Source organism: Dendrobates tinctorius, unplaced genomic scaffold (genome assembly GCF_039654945.1).
Source record: "Dendrobates tinctorius isolate UK_male_01 unplaced genomic scaffold, ASM3965494v1 ptg000188l, whole genome shotgun sequence".
NCBI lineage: Eukaryota > Metazoa > Chordata > Amphibia > Anura > Dendrobatidae > Dendrobates > Dendrobates tinctorius.
In genome coordinates, this window is record NW_027361855.1 from 3,359,627 (window position 1) to 3,366,476 (window position 6,850).

Consider the following 6,850-nt stretch of genomic DNA (forward strand, 5'->3'; position numbering starts at 1 on the left):
ATTTGCCAGTCCTCTTCCAGAATAAATAATTGGCTGGCAACAGGATCCAGGTCTCCTGTTGTGTTCATGTTTCTATGACCTGAACTTTATTTCCTGGGCTACAGCAACGCCCGTTGTTGCTCAGAAGTGCTGTCCACACAGACAAAACACTCGCTCATGTGTAAGTGGGGTTCGGTAACATCAGCTGATCCCCTGCTGTGTGTACGGCAAACTCTCCTGCTGCCTACAACTTCTGACTACCTCTGATTTAATATGTTCTCTGATTTGCCCTCTGTCTCCACTCTGTTTTGAGTATTTCCTCCGGCCTACAACACCGCCTGTTTCTGCTCTCAAGTGCCGTCTGCACAATCCACACTTGTTCCTGTGGTACCTGGGTCCTGTAACATCTGCTCATCTCCAGAGTTGAGCACGGCAATGTCTCCTGCTTTGTCTACATTCCCACTACTTGTAGTGGAAATGTGGACAGAGCAGGAGACATTGCCTGACTCACCTCTAGGGAGAAGCTGCTGTTACAGAACCCCAGTAACACAGGAACAAGTGTGGGTTGTGCAGACGGCATTTCAGAGCAGCAACTGGCGTGGTTGGAAGCCAGAGGAAATACTCGAAACAGAGTGAAGACAGAGGCCTAATTGGAGTACGTTGACAGTTAGTAGTAGTCTAGAAACAATCGCAAACTGCCACCAAGTAGGCCTCAGCCTACTACCTGATTTTCCCTGGGCTCCGACACCACCAGTTGGTGCTCAGAAGTGCTGTCCGCACAGACAAAACACTCGCTCATGTGTAAGTGGGGTTCGGTAACGTCAGCTGATCCCCTGCTGTGTGTATGGCAAAGTGTCCCGCTCCCTCCACAGTCAAACAACCTCAGATTTACACCTGGCTCCAAGTAGGCCTCGGCCTACTACCTGATTTTCTCTGGGCTCCGACACCGCCAGTTGGTGCACAGAAGTGCTGTCCACACAGACAAAACACTCGCTCATGTGTAAGTGGGGTTCGGTAACATCAGCTGATCCCCTGCTGTGTGTATGGCAAAGTGTCCTGCTCCCTCCACAGTCAAACAACCTCAGATTTACACCTGGCTCCAAGTAGGCCTCGGCCTACTACCTGATTTTCCCTGGGCTCCGACACTGCCAGTTGGTGCTCAGAAGTGCTGTCCGCACAGACAAAACACTCGCTCATGTGTAAGTGGGGTTCGGTAACGTCAGCTGATACCCTGCTGTGTGTACGGCAAACTCTCCTGCTGCCTACAACTTCTGACTACCTCTGATTTAATATGTTCTCTGATTTGCCCTCTGTCTCCACTCTGTTTTGAGTATTTCCTCCGGCCTACAACACCGCCTGTTTCTGCTCTCAAGTGCCGTCTGAACAATCCACACTTGTTCCTGTGGTACCTGGGTCCTGTAACATCTGCTCATCTCCAGAGTTGAGCACGGCAATGTCTCCTGCTTTGTCTACATTCCCACTACTTGTAGTGGAAATGTGGACAGAGCAGGAGACATTGCCTGACTCACCTCTAGGGAGAAGCTGCTGTTACACAACCCCAGTAACACAGGAACAAGTGTGGGTTGTGCAGATGGCATTTCAGAGCAGCAACTGGCATGGTTGGAAGCCAAAGGAAATACTCGAAACAGAGTGAAGACAGAGGCCTAATTGGAGTACGTTGACAGTTAGTAGTAGTCTAGAAACAATCGCAAACTGCCACCAAGTAGGCCTCGGCCTACTACCTGATTTTCCCTGGGCTCCGACACCGCCAGTTGGTGCTCAGAAGTGCTGTCCGCACAGACAAAACACTTGCTCATGTGTAAGTGGGGTTTGGTAACGTCAGCTGATCCCCTGCTGTGTGTACGGCAAACTCTCCTGCTGCCTACAACTTCTGACTACCTCTGATTTAATATGTTCTCTGATTTGCCCTCTGTCTCCACTCTGTTTTGAGTATTTCCTCCGGCCTACAACACCGCCTGTTTCTGCTCTCAAGTGCCGTCTGCACAATCCACACTTGTTCCTGTGGTACCTGGGTCCTGTAACATCTGCTCATCTCCAGAGTTGAGCACGGCAATGTCTCCTGCTTTGTCTACATTCCCACTACTTGTAGTGGAAATGTGGACAGAGCAGGAGACATTGCCTGACTCACCTCTAGGGAGAAGCTGCTGTTACAGAACCCCAGTAACACAGGAACAAGTGTGGGTTGTGCAGACGGCATTTCAGAGCAGCAACTGGCGTGGTTGGAAGCCAGAGGAAATACTCGAAACAGAGTGAAGACAGAGGCCTAATTGGAGTACGTTGACAGTTAGTAGTAGTCTAGAAACAATCGCAAACTGCCACCAAGTAGGCCTCAGCCTACTACCTGATTTTCCCTGGGCTCCGACACCGCCAGTTGGTGCTCAGAAGTGCTGTCCGCACAGACAAAACACTCGCTCATGTGTAAGTGGGGTTCGGTAACGTCAGCTGATCCCCTGCTGTGTGTATGGCAAAGTGTCCCGCTCCCTCCACAGTCAAACAACCTCAGATTTACACCTGGCTCCAAGTAGGCCTCGGCCTACTACCTGATTTTCTCTGGGCTCTGACACCGCCAGTTGGTGCTCAGAAGTGCTGTCCACACAGAAAAAAACACTTGTTCATGTGAAAGTTGGGTTCGGTAACGTCAGCTGATCCCCTGCTGTGTGGAGGGCAAAGTGCTGCTGCCTCCAAATTGTAACTACTTCAGATTTAAACATTCTCTGATTTGGCCTCTGTCTCCACTCTGTCTCTAGTATTTCCCCTGACCTCCAGCACCGCCAGTTCCTGCTCACAGTTGCCGTCCGCGCATTCCACACTTGTTCCTGTGTTTCTGGTGTTCTGTTACGTGAGCAGATCCCCCAATGTGTGTCCACCACTGTCTCCTGCGCTGTCCAACTTCCCACTGCAAGCGGTGGGAATGTGGACAGAGCAGGATACAGTGGCAGACACACATCAGGGGATCTGCTGACATTACAGAACCCCAGTAACACAGGAACACGTGTGGATTGGGCAGACGGCCGCAGTACGCATAAACTGGCGGTATTGGTGGTCATGTGAAATCCTGGAAACAGAGTGGAGACAGATGCCTAATTGGAGCACGTTGACAGTCTGTTGTAGCCTACAAACAATCTAAAACTGCCACCAAGTAGGCCTCGGCCTACACCATAATTGTCCCTGGGCTCCAACAACGCCAGTTGGTGCTCGGAAGTGCTGTCCACACAGAAAAACACTTATTCATGTGAAAGTGGGGTTCGGTAATGTCTGCTGATCCCCTGCTGTGTGTACGGCAAACTCTCCTGCTGCCTCCAAAGTCAAAATACGTCCGATTTACACCTGGCTCCTAGTAGGCCTCGGCCTGCACCCTGATTGTCCCTGGGCTCCAACAACGCCAGTTGGTGCTCGGAAGTGCTGTCCACACAGAAAAAAACACTCGTTCATGTGAAAGTGGGGGTCGGTAACGTCAGCTGATCCCCTGCTGTGTGGAGGGCAAAGTGCTAATGCCTCCAAATTGTAACTACTTCAGATTTAAACATTCTCTGATTTGGCCTCTGTCTCCACTCTGTCTCTAGTATTTCCCCTGACCTCCAGCACCGCCAGTTCCTGCTCACAGTTGCCGTCCGCGCATTCCACACTTGTTCCTGTGTTTCTGGTGTTCTGTTACGTGAGCAGATCCCCCAATGTGTGTCCGCCACTGTCTCCTGCGCTGTCCACCTTCCCACTGCAAGCGGTGGGAATGTGGACAGAGCAGGAGACAGTGGCAGACACACATCAGGGGATCTGCTGACATTACAGAATCCCAGTAACACAAGAACACTTGTGGATTGGGCAGACGGCTGCTGTATGCATAAACTGGCGGTGTTGGTGGTCACGTGAAATCCTGGAAACAGAGTGGAGACAGATGCCTAATTGGAGCACGTTGACAGTCTGTTGTAGCCTACAAACAATCTAAAACTGCCACCAAGTAGGCCTCGGCCTGCACCCTGGTTCTCCCTGGGCTCCAACAACGCTAGTTGGTGCTCGGAAGTGCTGTCCACACAGAAAAACACACTCATTCATGTGAAAGTGGGGGTCAGTAATGTCAGCTGATCCCCTGCTGTGTGGAGGGCAAACTGCTGCTGCCTCCAAATTCAAACAACGTCTTATCTTAAACTGCCTCCAAGTAGGCCTCAGCCTACAAAATGACTATACTTGGGCTCCAACATCGTCAGTTGTTGCTCGGAAGTGCTGTCCACACAGAAAAACACACTCGTTCATGTGAAAGTGGGGTTCGGTAACGTCAGCTGATCCCCTGCTGTGTGGAGGGCAAAGTGTCCTGCTCCCTCCAAAGTCAAAATACCTCAGCTTTACACCTGGCTCCTAGTAGGCCTCGGCCTGCACCATGATTGTCCCTTGGTTCCAACAACGCTAGCTGGTGCTCGGAAGTGCTGTCCACACAGAAAAACACACTCGTTCATGTGAAAGTGGGGTTCGGTAACGTCAGCTGATCCCCTGCTGTGTGGAGGACAAAGTGTCCTGCTCCCTCCAAAGTCAAAATACCTCAGCTTTACACCTGGCTCCTAGTAGGCCTCGGCCTGCACCATGATTGTCCCTGGGTTCCAACAACGCTAGTGGGTGCTCGGAAGTGCTGTCCACACAGAAAAACACACTCGTTCATGTTAAAGTGGGGTTTGGTAACGTCAGCTGATCCCCTGCTGTGTGGAGGGCAAACTGCTGCTGCCTCCAAATTGTAACTACTTCAGATTTAAACATTCTCTGATTTGGCCTCTGTCTCCACTCTGTCTCTAGTATTTCCCCTGACCTCCAACACCGCCAGTTCCTGCTCACAGTTGCCGTCCACGCATTCCACACGTGTTCCTGTGTTACTGGGGTTCTGTAACGTCAGCAGATCCCCCAATATGTGTCCGCCACTGTCTCCTGCGCTGTCCACCTTCCCACTGCAAGCAGTGGGAAGGTGGACAGAGCAGGAGACAGTGGCAGACACACATCAGGGGATCTGCTGACATTACAGAATCCCAGTAACACAGGAACACGTGTGGATTGGGCAGACGGCTGCTGTACGCATAAACTGGCGGTGTTGGTGGTCACGTGAAATCCTGGAAACAGAGTGGGGACAGATGCCTAATTGGAGCACGTTGACAGTCTGTTGTAGCCTACAAACAATCTAAAACTGCCACCAAGTAGGCCTCGGCCTACACCATGATTGTCCCTGGGCTCCAACAACGCCAGTTGGTGCTCGGCAGTGTCTTTGGCAGTGGTCTTTGCCCAGCCTGGTTCCAGCACGCCTGCTGTTTCCGGGTAGTGTCAAGGTCACTATGCCACCAATCCGTTGTCCTGTCGTCTTGCGGCCGGGTTCGCCGACTCTACGGTGCCTGCAATTTAGGCGACTCCTATGTGGGCTGCGGGAACTGGCACTGAAGGCTGGATCAGTAGTGCCAATGGGACATGGACCCCCTGTAGGACTGTGGGTTTCGGTAACTGCGGCCGGCTTGCAGCCTGGCTACTTTGCTTTGAATGGGTACCTTCTGCTACCCACCCGGGTTCCAGCACTGTCTGCTGGTTCTCGCCAGAGCCTTTGGCCTAGGTGCCTCCATCTCGGTATCCGAGGTCCAGCACCGTCAGCTGGTCCTTGGTAGTGCTTTCTAGCACAGGTACCTCCTGCCTAGTAACCATGGTCCAGCACCGTCAGCTGTTCCTCGGTAGTGCCATTGGCTCTTGTAGTTTTTGCTACCCATCTGGGTTCCAGCACCGTCAGCTGGTTCTCGGCAGTGTCTTTGGCACGGGTACTCCCTGTTGCCCAGCCTGGTTCCAGCACGCCTGCTGTTTCCGGGTAGTGTCAAGGTCACTATGCCACCAATCCGTTGTCCTGTCGTCTTGCGGCCGGGTTAGCCGACTCTACGGTGCCTGCAGTTTAGGTGACTCCTATGTGGGCTGCGGGAACTGGCACTGAAGGCTGGATCCGTAGTGCCAATGGGACATGGACCCCCTGTAGGACTGTGGGTTTCGGTAACTGCGGCCGGCTTGCGGCCTGGCTACTTTGCTTTGAATGGGTACCTTCTGCTACCCACCCGGGTTCCAGCACTGTCTGCTGGTTCTCGCCAGAGCCTTTGGCCTAGGTGCCTCCATCTCGGTATCCGAAGTCCAGCACCGTCAGCTGGTCCTTGGTAGTCCTTTTTAGCACAGGTACCTTCTGCTTAGTAACCGTGGTCCAGCACCGTCAGTTGGTCCTCGGTAGTGCCATTGGCTCTTGTTCCTTCTGCTACCCATCCGGGTGCCAGCACTGTCTGCTGGTTCTCACCACAGCCTTTGGCCTAGGTGCCTCCATCTCGGTATCCGAGGTCCAGCACCGTCAGCTGGTCCTTGGTAGTGCTTTTTAGCACAGGTACCTTCTGCTTAGTAACCGTGGTCCAGCACCGTCAGTTGGTCCTCAGAAGTGCCATTGGCTCTTGTTCCTTCTGCTACCCATCTGGGTGCCAGCACTGTCTGCTGGTTCTCGCCAGTTTCTCAGCCTTCTTGTACCTTCTGCTACATTTCCAAGATCAAGCTTTTTGAAATTGTCTTTGGTAATCCTTATTGATCTCCATGACGACGACCCTGATGACGACGACCCTGAAGACCACACCAAAGAAGACCAGAAATATGATCCTAAATAATAAGACCAAGAGGACAAAGAACATGAAGACAACCACCAAGATACAGAACAAAAGACAGAAGAACAAGAAGCAGAAGAAGCAAAAGCAGAAGAACAGAAAGCAGAAGAACATTAAGCATAAGACTAAAAATCAGCATAGAAGAAATCAAAATTATAAGCAGAAGAAGACTAAGCAGTAAATGGGGGTGAGGCCGTTCCTCCTCGTGG